Source organism: Triticum urartu, chromosome 4 (genome assembly GCF_003073215.2).
Source record: "Triticum urartu cultivar G1812 chromosome 4, Tu2.1, whole genome shotgun sequence".
In the NCBI taxonomy this organism is placed as follows: domain Eukaryota; kingdom Viridiplantae; phylum Streptophyta; class Magnoliopsida; order Poales; family Poaceae; genus Triticum; species Triticum urartu.
In genome coordinates this window covers 351,323,897-351,338,896 of record NC_053025.1, presented here as the reverse complement: position 1 = coordinate 351,338,896, position 15,000 = coordinate 351,323,897, and positions in this window count along the sequence as shown.

Genomic DNA, 15,000 nt, shown 5'->3' with positions numbered 1-15,000 from the left:
CTTGCCGCCCTAGTTTCCGACATACCGGTGTTATGTTCCTTGATTTTGCGTTAATGAGGTTGGGGTTATGGGACCACCTTGACAGTTTGCTTTGAATAAAACTCCTCCAGCAAGGCCCAACCTTGGTTTCACCATTTTCCTAATAACAACTAAAAATTTCCTAGGGAGTGATTAACCCGAGGATTTCTTAATTCTACCACTGGGCCAGTGTTCCTCTGAGTGCTGGTCCAACCTGGGTGACGTCCGGCGCCCCCTGGGCAACCAGGGTATCAGCCAACCCGACATCTGGCCCATCCGGTGTGCCCTGAGAACGAGATATGTGTGACTCCTATCGGGATTTGTCGGGACATCGGGCGGTCTTGCTGGTCTTGTTTTACCATTGTCAAAATGTCTTGTAACCGGGATTCTGAGTTTGATCGGGTTGTTCTGGGAGAAGGAATATCCTTCGTTGATCGTGAGAGCTTGTGATGGGCTAAGTTGGGACACCCCTGTAGGGTATAAACTTTCGAGAGCCGTGCCCGCGGTTATGTGGCAGATGGGAATTTGTTAATATCCGGTTGTAGAGAACTTGGCACTTGACTTAATTAAAATACACCAACTGCGTGTGTAACCGTGATGGTCTTTTTTCGACAGAGTTCCGGAAGTGAACACGGTTGGGTTATCTATGAACGTAAGTAGTCCAGGATCACTTCTTGATCACTTCTAGCTTACGAGCGTTGCGTAGTTTCTCATCTTACTCTTGTACTCGTATGTTAGCCACCATATTTTCTTAGTGCTTGCTGCAACTCCACCTCATAACCACATCCTACCATAAGCTTAAATAGTCTTGATCTCGTGGGTTTTGAGATTGCTGAGTTCTCATGACTCACAGATACTACCAAAATAGTTGCAGGTGCAGATGATACCAGTGCAGGTGATGCCACCGAACTCAAGTGGGAGTTATACAAAGACCTTGGCCGTTACTATGTTTCCTTTCCGGATGATCAGTAGTGGTGCCCAGTGGGGATGATATGGATTTAGCATTTGGGGTTGTCTTATTTTCATTTGGATTCGTCTATAGTCATACTTTGTGTGTACTCTGAATGATGTATGAATTATTTGATCATTGTGTGACGTGGCGATTGTAAGCCAACTATTTACTTTCTTGTTCATTACATGGGATTGTGTGAAGATGACCCTTCTTGCGACAATACCAAAATGCGGTTATGCCTCTAAGTTGTGCGTCGACATGTGGGATATATAGTCGCATCTTGGGCGTTACAAGTTGGTAATCAGAGCCATCCCCGACTTAGGAGCCCCCTGTTTGAACGAATCGCTGACGTTGTTGAGTCTAGAACAAAATTGTTTTGAGTCTTAGGATTATATATATCGAAGAGTAGGATTCTTTTTACTCCTCAGCCCCCTTCGTCGCTCTGGTGAGGTCTCCTGACGTAGATGTTTTGACTTTCCTCCCCTCATTTTCACTAAAAAAAATTAGGATCATACGGGTATCTTGGGATCGTTTTGTAACACCCACGATGCGGCTATTTCTCCCACGTGTCGGGGCACGACTTAGAGGCATAACCGCATGGTAGGCATGTCGCAAGAGGGGTAATCTTTACACATCCCATGTACTGAATAAGGAAGGGGTAAAGAGTTGGCTTACAATTGCCACTTCACACAATACATAAATATAGCATTACATCATCCAGAATACAATCAAGGCCCGACTACGGAACCAACTTAAATAAAGACAACCCCAAATGCTAGATCCCCGATCGCCCCAACTGGGCTCCTCTACTGATCGTCCAGAAAAGACACATAGTAATGTCCCGAATCCTCGTCGGACTCCCACTTGATTTCGGCCGCGTCCCCTGCACTGGCATCATCGGCACCTGCATCTGTTTTGAAGTAATCTGTGAGTCACAGGGACTCAGCAATCTCACACCCTCGTGATCAAGACTATTTAAGCTTATGGGTAGGAAGGGGTAGTGAGGTGGAGTTGCAGCAAGCACTAGCATATATGGTGGCTAAATTACGCAAAAGAGAGCGAGAAGAGAAGCAAAGCTCGGTCGAGAAGCTATAATGATCAATAAGTGATCCTGAAACTACTTACGTTCAAGCATAACACGAGACCGTGTTCTCTTCCCGGACTCCGCCGAAAAGAGACCATCACGGCTACACACGCGGTTGATTCATTTTAATTAGATTAAGTGTCAAGTTCTCTACAACCGGACATTAACAAATTCCCATCTGCCCATAACCGCGGGCATGGCTTTCAAAAGTTCAAAACCCTGCAGGGGTGTCCGAACTTAGCCCATCACAAGCTCTCACGGTCAACGAAGGATATTCCTTCTCCCAGGAAGACCCGATCAGACTCGGAATCCCGGTTACAAGACATTTCGACAATGGTAAAACAAGAACAGCAAAGCCACCCGAATGTGCCGACAAATCCCAATAGGAGCTGCACATATCTTGTTCTCAGGGCACACCGGATAAGCAATCCGTACAAGTAAAACCAACCCTCAAGTTTCCCCGAGGTGGCGCTGCAAGGGGCTCTAGTTTGGACACACACTCAAAGGAGCACTGGCCCGGGGGTTTAAAAATAAAGATGACCCTTGAGTCTGCGGAACCCAAGGGAAAAAGGCTTAGGTGGCAAATGGTAAAACTAAGGTTGGGCCTTGCTGGAGGAGTTTTATTCAAGGCGAACTGTCAAGGGGTTCCCATTATAACCCGACCGCGTAAGGAACACAAAATCAAGGAACATAACACCGGTATGACGGAAACTAGGGTGGCAAGAGTGGAACAAAACACCAGGCATAAGGCCGAGCCTTCCACCCTTTACCAAGTATATAGATGCATTAAAGTAAACAAGATATAATAATGACATCTCAACAAATATCCATGTTCCAACAAGGAACAAACTCCAACTTCACCTGCAACTAGCAACGCTGTAAGAGGGGCTGAGCAAAGCGGTAACATAGCCAAACAACGGTTTGCTAGGAAAGGTGGGTTAGAGGCTTGACATGGCAATATGGGAGGCATGATATAGAAAGTGGTAGGTATCGCGGAATAGCAATAGAGCGAGCAACTAGCAAGCAAAGATAGAAGTGATTTCGAGGGTATGGTCATCTTGCCTGCAAAGTTCTCTGAGTTGACGAAAGCTTGATCCTCGTAAGCGTACTCAACGGGTTCCTCGATCATGTATTCATCTCCCGGCTCTACCCAAAGCAAGAACACAAGCAAAAGACCCACAATCAATCACGGTGCAAATGCGCAAGCAACATGATGCAAACATGGCATGATATGCAAGATGTGATATGCATTGCATATGTGTGCTTCGGAAAGGAAAGATTGAACCAGGCATCAACTTGGCAAACCAAGTGCGCCGCTGGAAATAGGAGTTGATTTAGGTCGAAATCGATATAAAGATCACCGGAATCGGATGCACGGTTTGCAAATGGCAAGCAAAACAATAATGGCACAATTCTGCCATCTAGAATGCAACAAGAAACTAAGCTACTGCACTCCAACATAGCAACAAAACACATGGCAGTGATCTATTCAAGATGCTTGACAAAATATGGAAACTGAGCTACGGCTAAAACACACAAGAGCAGGTTCAAACAAGCATGGCAAAAGTGCAAAAGATATCAGCTTCATAGACTTAGTGAAAATACTAACATGCCAGAAATTAACAACAGGGAGCAATGTTCAGAGCAAGATAACAACATGCTATAGGAACAGAACATAGCAAACAAAGCCATGGCATGAATCTACTCAAAGCATAGAACAAAAGTCCCTTACTGACCATAAGCCAAAAAGGATCAGAAGATATGATGGCACCCATGTAAACGTAGCAAGTTTCGTTAACAGATTCAGACTTTGTAGAAAACTGGGCATGGCATAAACAGAAATATGAAGGCATCTTTGCGACCTCGATTCACTCACCACAAAGCCCTGCATGACAAACTAAGCATAGCATTAGCAAGATGGCATGTTCAAGAAGCTAACCAAGGCAACAACAAGTTTATAACATGCATGGATCAACTACAAAATCCATCGCAAAATTGATTAACACGTAAACAATCTGCCAGGAACATTTTATAGCAAAAGTAGAGCAATATTAAGTCATGCTAGGGCACTCCATTATTGCAAAAACGGACATGCAAGGATACAGCATAATCATATGTCCAAAACGTCCTTACTGAAGATGCTCAAAACAAGCATGGATCTCACTGTAGCATCATGAATACATGGCATAAAAATAACAGTAGAGCAATGACTTAGTGAAATTCTAAGTCCCTGAAATCAGCAATATCACGAGAGCTACTTTGCATCCTTGTGCTAGTCACGACGAAGATCACAAAAATACATGGCATACACCCCTGTAAATATGGCATGGCATATCCCAAAACACATGTAGAGCTCATGCCCATATGCAACACACAACAAATGTAGCAAAAATGACAAATGCTCATAGTCTGCTAAGAATCAGCACCTAACATTTTATAGCACTCTTGCATCAACGATTTGGGCATCAAGATGGACTCAAACAAGCATGTCACAATGGAACAAAATGAAGAGCATATCATGATGAACATTTTGATATATCATGCATGCAAACGGATCTACGGATGAGGAGTTATGGCACGATGAACAGGGCCTGAAATTGTAGCAGAAAAGGACTTAGAGAGAAATTTGGACCTCCAGATCTAGGGTTGACTTGCACAAGGATCAAGGATCATCTGGATCTTCGCCGGAAAATGTCGCGTTGGCCGGAGTAGAGGCGGGAGGTGGCCGGAGAAGGCGGGTCCGGGCCGGATCTCGCCGGATCCGGCTGGATCTTGACGTGGGCGCCGCGGGGAGGCGGCGCAGGCGACGAGCGAGGCGGCCACCGGCGGCGAGTGAGGCGGCGGCCGGCGGCGAGCGTGGTGGCGGTTGGGCGGAGGAGGCGTGGGACAGGCGGCGGCCTTGGGCGCTGTCGCCCGCGGGCTGCGGCGGCGGGGAGACAGGCCGCCGGGGCCGGCCTCGGGCCCGGGCGGGCCGATTGCGCGGAGGGCGGCAAGCACTGACATGTCGCGCTGTGGTTGGCTGCGGGCGGCGGTGGGATTTCGTCCGATGGCGGCGGACACATCCGGTGGCGGCGGGGGATGAAGTTTAGGGTTAGACTGCGCGAAAATTCCGGGAGGGACACATATTTATACCTAGGAGGTGGGAGTGTCCTTATGAGGTGTAGTTTTCGGCCACGCGATCGTGATCCGACGACGGAGGACATGGAAAGGGTTTGGATGGGTTATTGGGCCGTTTTGGAGGGGTGTTGGGCTGCAACACACACGAGGCCTTTACAGTTACCCGGTTAACCGTTGGAGCATCGAACGGACTCCAAATGGCACGAAACATGATAGGTGGTCTACCGGTGGTGTACCAAGGCTTCTTGGCAAATCTCGGTCCATTCCGAGAATTTTTAACACCCGCTCACGAAAAGAGGCAAAAGAGGGCGCCAAAGGACATAGGAGTGTCGGATTGCAAAACGGACAACGGGGAAAATGCTCGGATGCATGAGATGAACACATATGCAAATGAGATGCCCATGATGACATGATATGAAATGCATGACATGAAGAAAATGCAAAACAAAGACAAAACCCAACCATGAGGAATCTCATAACTTAGAGCCGAAAATGGCAAGAGTCGGAGTACAAATATGGTGGTTACATCCGGGGTGTTACACGTTCCGATATTCTTGTGACAAGAACATTGTTCTTGGTGCCTCCTGACATTTAGGGGTTGTGGCAGTGTCCCGGGGAGTTGAGCTCCAAGGTGTTGTCATCACAATTTTATCGATGCAGTTCTGGAATACCTGAGTTCGCCGACATCGAAAATCTCTTTTATGCAGTTAGCAGTGAGAGAACCTCGACGCCACCCATTACTGGGGAGGGAGTTTGAGAGTATTGCCACAGCTCGTATAACGGATGCTTTTCGAAGATTGAGGTACACGATTTTTGGAGTTTTCTTGGTAATGTGTTGACGGATGGATACAGTTGGAGCGTAGGGCTTGTTAGTTGTGTGATATATATTGCACCTCCCTATATCCCCAACACCAGATTGCATAACCAGAAAGTTTCGGGAGTTCTTAGGTCAGAATTCAAGTATCATGTAGGACATCTTTTCAACAGACACATGATACGATATGGGATCTATCATATGCTTGTTTCCAGCTTATTCTACAAGCCAAATCCTTTGTTTTGTTTTGAGTTGTGGTATTCGAGTTGCTTCTATGTCAAATGTTGATTCCATGCCTCTTTCTAAGCGGTGCTCTCATATTTCTGTGGGAGTACTAATCCTTCTTGATCATTGAGATTGTCATGTCAATTCTTTTCCAACCGGTTCGCTTCTCGTCAAGATGATCCTTCCATTTTCCCCATTTGCAAGATCAATTATAAGTTTTCTCAACGGTGTTCGCTCCATCGTCTCAAGTTGCCTTTGTTTTCCCACCATCCCACCCTTTTTCTTCAAGGACTCAAACTTCTTAACCAAGTATCATCTTATGGATGTGAAGTTTCTCAATCTTTCCATCAATGTACTTATCCAGTGATTAACATGAAGATGGTCAGGAGTTTCAAGTTCATCATTCTTTGTTATCATTTTCTTCTCTGGTGGATTCAATTCAAGCTTTATTGATCATATCCTTTTCCTCATTTCAAATGCTTCCCCAAGCCGGTGCACCTATTAATCATTCACCTCTTTCTATTCGTATCTGAAGTGCCGAAGACATCTTAGAAGATTCGCATTTCCATTCTTAATCCTTTCAAGCTCTTTCGAGGTTCTTACCTTATTCAAGCCATTTAAATCTTATCGGTGCATTATCTCTTCCTAAGCAATCATTTCCAACAGTGTTTTCTTTGAGTGGGCCCTAACCCATAGGTCTTTTCCCAGGATTTTACCTGACTCTTCTAATTTTTTCTAGAGTTAATCTCAAATTCTTTTCAAGGTGCGACGTAAGAATGAATTTTCATCAGTCCGATGCCTTCTCGAGGACCGCTTTCAAATTCTTTTCACCCTTCGCTCAACCTTTCTTTATTCATTATTCTAGAGTCTCTCGACATTTTTGGTGCTGTTTCTCATTGTCATTCTTAGCGTTCAAGTCTGAATAAGAGTTTTTCCTCCAAATCATATCCGTTCTCTTGAAGATTCTTGGTTCTAGCTTCAGGCCATCCTCATAATTGTTTTTGATTATGATAATTCTTTTCACCCATCCGACTCATTTCAGGAGTTGCTTTCCTTTCTCGATCATCCGAAGGCCATCATTTCTGAATATTACTCATTCTCAACTTCTAGCTCTCGTTCCCAATTCTTACCGGTGCATCATTCAAGTATTCGTTAATCAGTTTGCAATCTCTTCGTTCTCTTGCATCTTGATTCACTCAAGTATCTTCGTTCATTTTCAATTCTTATGGTGGTTCGTTCAAGATTGCTCTTCCTTCGTTGTCATATCAATTCATTCATTGTTTCCAAATCGCACCGATGGTTCGTTTAAGACCTTCCCAAGTTTGCGCTATATCTTTCTTAATCCTTCTCAACGAGAATAAGTAGTATGCCAACTCTGTTGCTTGTCATCAATTTAAGTTCATGAAGGACAAACATACAGTAAATCTTATTCTTGTTTTCTTGAGATGGTTCAATTCTTTTCTTTCAGAGTTCTTTCATGATATCAACTCTCGGTTTCTAGTTGTTCATCTTTCTTTTCCGGAGTTCAAAGTTTTCTCAGTCATATCATCGCGAAGCTCCATCTAAATCATTACAACACTTTGTCTTGTTCTTTTCAACCTTCATTTTCTATCATCCTTTTGTTTACCAGAGTTCTTCATGGAGGCTCTACATGGTGGTTCATCAAGGATTCCTTTCATTCTGCAATTGTTCTTCAAGATTTCTCTCGAAGTTATGATCTGCCATGCTATACCCAAAATTTAACATGGTGCTCAACACGTGTTTTGTTTTGAGGAGTTCAAGCATTGTTCATCTTGCAAGCCCAAGTGCAATTCCTTCTACCTTATCTTTTGAGGTGGTGTTATGTCACTCTTGACAATTTTCTCTTCGTATTTAAAGATTCACATGTTGTCAAGAATGGGGTATTTTAAATCCATCAATCTCTTTGTTGGAGTTATCTTGGGTTATATTTCACCTAAATCCTTCCCTAAGGAATGTTGCTAATTGTTGTGCTTATCAATGATCCAAGTTATCTCTTTATCACCTCAGTGGAAGAAGCTTCCTCTCTTTCGTGGCTCCCAATTATAATCATTTGTTTTTCGTTGGTGGCAGAAGCTCACTTCAAATTATTGAGATGTTTTCATTGTTGATTTTTCTACAACTCTGTTCAACTCTTCTTTGTAAGGATGCTTTTCAAATTCAAGTGTGGTAGAAACTGTCAGTTGTTTCTCCCTTCTTTCTTTACAACAATATAGCTTCTATCCTTTCATTCAAAATGCATTGTGATGTTGTTATCTTCCACCATCATCTCGTTTTTATCAAAGATCATGTTCTTTCCTTGCTTATCCTTTTAACCGGAGTGCAGTGTTCTCCTTTCAAGTTCTTTTCATCTTATCAAGTTTTCCTTCTCTTTTCTGCCGGAGTGCTGTCCAAATTTTGTCATTCTTGTTCCTTGACTATCTCATTATACCGATGTGGTCATATTCCTTTGGTTCGGGAAGCTCTTATTTCATGTCTTTCAACCTACAAGGTTCTCGTAATGTTCCTTGTTCCTCTTTGCTAAAGGAGTGTTTTCAACTTCATTCATCTCTGGGGTATTGTTTCCATGAAATTGTTTAACCTCTCAAGGTTCGTGGTTTCACTCGTTTGTCAAAGAAACAACTTTGTTATACCTCTTCCTCTTCCGCTTTTCTTCGGTACCGTCTCTAGATCTCGGGCGAGATCTCTTGTAAGTGGAGGAGAGTTGTAATGACCCGAGACCGACCCTCCAGATGCCTTCCATGTATTTCGAATTTCGTCATGTGATTTATTTGTTTGTCGCATTCAGCAATGCATCATCCGCTTTTCATCGCATGTTTTCATAAAACTATTTATTTCAAATATTTGCTACTTAGGTGACCCTGTTCTTGAGCTTGCATGTCAAATTTATGTGGTCAAAAGTAGTTTTAATGCACGATATAGCCTCTAGACACTTGTAGGAGTAGTTGCTATCAATTTTGTTGAGTTTGGTTCACTTTTATTTAGAAAAAGATGAAGAGATTTTCGAGGGACTCATCAAGCCGAAGCTCGAAGGATAAGCAAAGCGAAGATAATAAGAAGCCCAAGTATAATCTCCCTCGTGTTGCGGAGGTTCGGCCATGTGAATGGCCTTGTAATGAGTTCTTGAGAGAAGCCGGGATTCATGAAGATTTTTATTATTTGTCTGAGAATGCAGGCCTCACCGACTTCCCCCACCCCCACGACTAGTGTGAACAGTATCTCTTACTCACCAATATTTTTGTGCAAAATTTTCATTTCCATGCTAGGAGATCACCACCTTCGGTGGAATTTTATTTATATGATGAGCATAAGGAGATGTCGCTTTATGATTTTTGCCGGGTTTGTTGGATACCCTTTGAGGGCAGCATAGAAGAACCACATCGTAATGATGTGGAGGGATTTATTGATACAATTTATGTAGGGGAAACGAGGAAAGTTTCCGATGCAAGAAGCGTGAGCATACATTTTCCTGTTCTACATTACTACGCAATATTTGCTAGTAGATGCTTAATTGGTCGCGGGAACTGTGGAAATCTTAGTGCCCCTGATATTGTTATTTTGTGCCACGCTTTGTTTCATGATACCACTTTCAGTTTAGGCGCTATTGTTGCTAAACGGTTAAATCTGAACCGTATGAAGGGTCCCGTCTTAGGAGGCATCTTTGCCTCGCGCCTTGCTGCACACTTTAACATACCTATTAGGCATTATGACAAAGAGGAAAAGTTGCTGCCTCATATTTTTCTAGATTAGAAGAGCATGGTAGCACATGATTTTATTGTTAAGAATAAGAAGAAGATGCTTAACTATAGACCGATGTTTGATAAGAAGCACGTTGAGATTATTACCTTGCCTGCTCCCTCTTTGTTTGACATATTTTTAGGCACGTACCTTATTTTGTCGGAGGCTGTTCAGGCATACCAGAGCCTGACTTCAGCTCCAGAGCCGGAGCCACTATCCGATCCCCACCGTCAGTCTGTTTATCAGTGGGATCCAGAGGAGATCCCCAACCAGTGGCACCCCGAAGACCCTCCTCAGTACAACCCCAGCTACAACTTTGATCCATGTTCATAGACCAACTTAGGCCAAAAGCCTAAGCTTGGGGGAGTATGTATTTCTCACCGACATTACATTCATGTTTACACACTCATGCCAGTTGTCGGTGCTCATACTTTTTCATTGTATCATCCATGCTAGTTTATTTTCTTTTTAAGCTTTATTCTTGTGTGTTTCAAAACCTTAATAAAAAACCAAAAAAATTAGTTATAGCTTTTAGCTAATTTACTTTCCATGCCTGTAGCAGTAGTAATTCAAAAGAAAACCCAAAAAGATTTCTCGTTCTTCTTTTTCTTGTTGGGAGCTTTCCTGTGTAAATAGTTTTGTTTCTTTTCTTTGGGGGTCGAGAGGAGAAGAACACGATGAAAATGTTGAGTGGATCTCATATGCATTATTGTTGATCTAATAAAGAGCCCATATTACCTTGTCTTCTCCCTTGTATTGAATGCTTGCAGATTCCAGCTTAGTCCAATGAACGTGCACTATTATTATTATCCACACTATTCGGTCGTGCAAGTGAAAGGCAATAATGACGATATATGATGAACTGATTGAGATAAAAAAGCTATGAACTCGACCTCTCTTGTTTTTGTAAATATGATTAGTTCATCATTCCTGATTCAGCCTATTATGAATGACACATGTTTGTAATGACAATTAGAGATTATAGTTGCCCATGCCATGCTTAATTTGCTAGGAGTTTATAATGGTTTACCTTGCGTGCCAACATGCTATTAAAATGGTTGTGATGTGGTATGATAGGGTGGTATCCTCCTTTGAACGATTCGAGTGGCTTGACTTGGCACATGTTCACGCATGTAGTCGAAACAAAATCAACATAGCCTCCACAATATTTATGTTCATGGTGAATTATATCCTACTCGTGCTTGCATTCATTGTTGATTAATTTTAATGCATGTTCATGACTGTTGTCGCTCTCTAGCTGGTCGCTTCCTAGTCTCTTTCTAGCCTTCACTTGTACTAAGCGGGGATAATTCTTGTGCATCCAACTCCATAAACCCCAAAGTTATTCCATATGAGTCCACCATACCTTCCTATATATGGTATCTACCTGCCGTTCCAAGTAAATTTGTATGTGCCAAACTCTAAACCTTCAAATAAACATTCTGTTTTGTATGCTCGAATAGCTCATGTATCAACTAGGGCTGTCTGTATCTTCCATGCTAGGCAGGTTATTCTCAAGAGGAGTGGACTCCGCTCCTCACTCACAAAAAAATGGCTGGTCACCAGGATGCCCAGTCCCATGCTCAAATCAAATCAAAATAATTGCAAACAAAACTCCCCTAGGATTGTTGTTAGTTGTAGGCACTCGTTGTTTCGGGCAAGCCATGGATTGATGCTTGTTGGTGGTGGGGGAGTATAAAGTTTACCATTCTACTTGGGAACCGCCTATAATGTGTGTAGCATGGAAGATATCGAGATCTCTCGGTTGTTATGTTGACAATGAAAGTATACCGCTCAACATATTATTCATCTCTATTTCAAAACCGAGCTCTAGCACCTCTACAAATCCCTGATTCTCTCTGCGAAGGTCCTATCTATTTACTTTTATGTGGAGTCATCATCCTCTTATTAAAAAGCACCAGTTGAAGAGCACCGCTGTCATTTGCATGTATTATTGTTAGTTTACATTGAGTATGACTTTACTAGATCTCTTTTACCAAGAATTACAATTTCCAGTGAGCCCTTGATCTTCAGGGGTGCTCTGCATCTATGTTTTGCGGTCTCAGAAAGGGCTAGCGAGATACCATCTTGTTATATCATATTATGATTATTTTGAGAAAGTGTTGTCATCCGAGATTTATTATTATTGCTCGTTAGTTGATTATGCCATTGATATGAGTAAACATGAGACCTAAATGTTATTCTGAATATGGTTAGTTCGTAATCTTTGCTGAAATCTTGAATGATGAATTTACATATTTACAACAACAAGAGCAAACAAAGTTTGTAAAAGTTTTTCTTTATCACATGCAGTTTGTCAACTGAATTGCTTTAGGACAAGCAAAGGTTTAAGCTTGGGGGAGTTGATACGTTTCCAATGTATCTACTTTTCCAAACACTTTGCCCTTGTTTTGGACTCTAACTTGCATGATTTGAATGGAACTAACCCGGACTGACGCTGTTTTCAGCAGAATTGCCATGGTGTTATTTTTGTGTAGAAATAAATGTTCTTGGAATGCCTGAAAATCAACGGAGATTATTTTTGGGATATATAAAAAATACTGGCGAAAGAATCAAGGTCAGGGGGCCCACACCCTGTCCACGAGGGTGGGGGCATGCCTACCCCCCTGGGCGCGCGCCCCAGCCTCGTGGGCCCCCCTGGTGGTCCTCCGACCTCAACTCCAACTCTATATATTCGTGTTCGGGGAGGAAAAAAATCAGAGAGAAGGATTCATCATGTTTTACGGTACGGAGCCGCCGCCAAGCCCTAATCTCTCTCGGGAGGGCTGATCTGGAGTCCATTCGGGGCTCCGGAGAGGAGAATCCGTCGCCATCGTCATCATCAACCTTCCCCCATCACCAATTTCATGATGCTCACTGTCGTGCGTGAGTAATTCCATCATAGGCTTGCTGGATGGTGATGGGTTGGATGAGATTTATCATGTAATCGAGTTAGTTTTGTTAGGGTTTGATCCCTAGTATCCACTATGTTCTGACATTGATGTTGCTATGACTTTGCTATGCTTAATGCTTGTCACTAGGGCCCGAGTGCCATGATTTCAGATCTGAACGTATTATGTTTTCATGAATATATGTGAGTTCTTGATCCTATCTTGCAAGTCTATAGTCACCTATTATGTGTTATGATCCGTTAACCCCGAAGTGACAATAATCGGGATACTTACCGGTGATGACCGTAGTTTGAGGAGTTCATGTATTCACTATGTGTTAATGCTTTGGTCTGGTACTCTATTAAAAGGAGGCCTTAATATCCCTTAGTTTCCAATAGGACCCCGCTGCCACGGGAGGGTAGGACAAAAGATGTCATGCAAGTTCTTTTCCATAAGCACGTATGACTATATTCGGAATACATGCCTAAATTACATTGATGAATTGGAGCTAGTTCTGTGTCACCATAGGTTATAACTATTGCATGAGGAATCGCATCCGACATAATTATCCATCACTGATCCATTGCCTACGAGCTATTCATATATTGTTCTTCGCTTATTTACTTTTCCGTTGCTACTGTTACAATCACTATAAAACCAAAACTATTACTTTTGCAACATTACCACTACTATTACTTTGATACTAAATACTTTGCTACAGATATTAAGTTTCCAGGTGTGGTTGAACTGACAACTCAGCTGCTAGTACTTGAGAATATTCTTTGGCTCCCCTTGTGTCGAATCAATAAATTTGGGTTGAATAATCTACCCTCGAAAACTGTTGCGATCCCCTATACTTGTGGGTTATCAAGACTATTTTCTGGCACCGTTGCCGGGGAGCATAGCTCTATTCTTTGAGTCACTTGGGATTTATATCTGCTGGTCACTAGGAAGAACTTGAAAGATCAAAGAACCAAGATTTTTTCCCTCAACTACGAGGGGAGGTAAGGAACTGCCATCTAGCTCTACACTTGATTCACCTTCTGTTTTGAGTAAACTTGCGACACCTACACCTGCTATTCAGTCTGATATGTCGCATGTTATTGATGATGCCACTTCTGCTTTGCATGATACTTATGATAAAACTACTTCTATGCTTGATAATATTGTGCCACTAGGTGAATTTCTTGATGAACAACTGGCTAGGGTTAGAGAGAATGAAATTATTGAAACTAATAATATTGATGAAAGTGATGTGAAGATTCTCCCCCTATATATGAATTGGCTGTTGTGCCTGAGGGTTATGTTATGGATGAAGAAACTGCTAGAGACTTTCTTGCTTGCAATGATAGATCTGATCTTAAGAAATTAATGGCTAAGTTAAAGAAAAGTCTTTGAATGCTAAAATGAAATATGACCCTGCTTTTGCTACTTCGCCTATCTTTATTACCGATAAGGATTATGATTTCTCTGTCGATATTGAGTTGCTTACTTTGGTTGAATCTGATCCTTTTTATGGCTATGAATCTGAAACTGTTGTGGCACATCTTACTAAATTAAATGATATAGCCACCCTGTTTACTCATGATGAGAAGACTCGCTATTAATTTACCCTTAAGTTGTTTCCGTTCTCATTAAAGGGTGATGCTAAAACATGGTTTAATTCTCTTGATCCTGGTTGTGTGCGTAGTCCCCGGGATATGATTTATTACTTCTCTGTTAAATATTTCCCCGCTCATAAGAAACAAGCTGCCTTAAGGGAAATATATAATTTTATGCAAATTAAATAAGAGAGTCTCCCACAAACTTGGGGGAGGCTTCTCCAATTACTTAATGCTTTTCCTGATCATCCTCTCAAGAAAAATGAAATACTTGATATCTTTTATAATGGACTAACCGATGCTTCCAGAGACTACCTGGATAGTTGTGCTGGTTGTGTTTTCAGGGAAAGAACTGTTGATGAAGCTGAATTGCTATTGAATAATATGTTGAGTAATGAAAATGATTGGACACTTCCTGAACCAACACCTAAGCCAACTCCAAAGAAAAGAGGTATTATATTTCTTAGTCCTGAAGATATGCAAGAGGCAAAGAAATCTATGAAAGAAAAAGGTATTAAAGCTGAAGATGTTAAGAATTTACC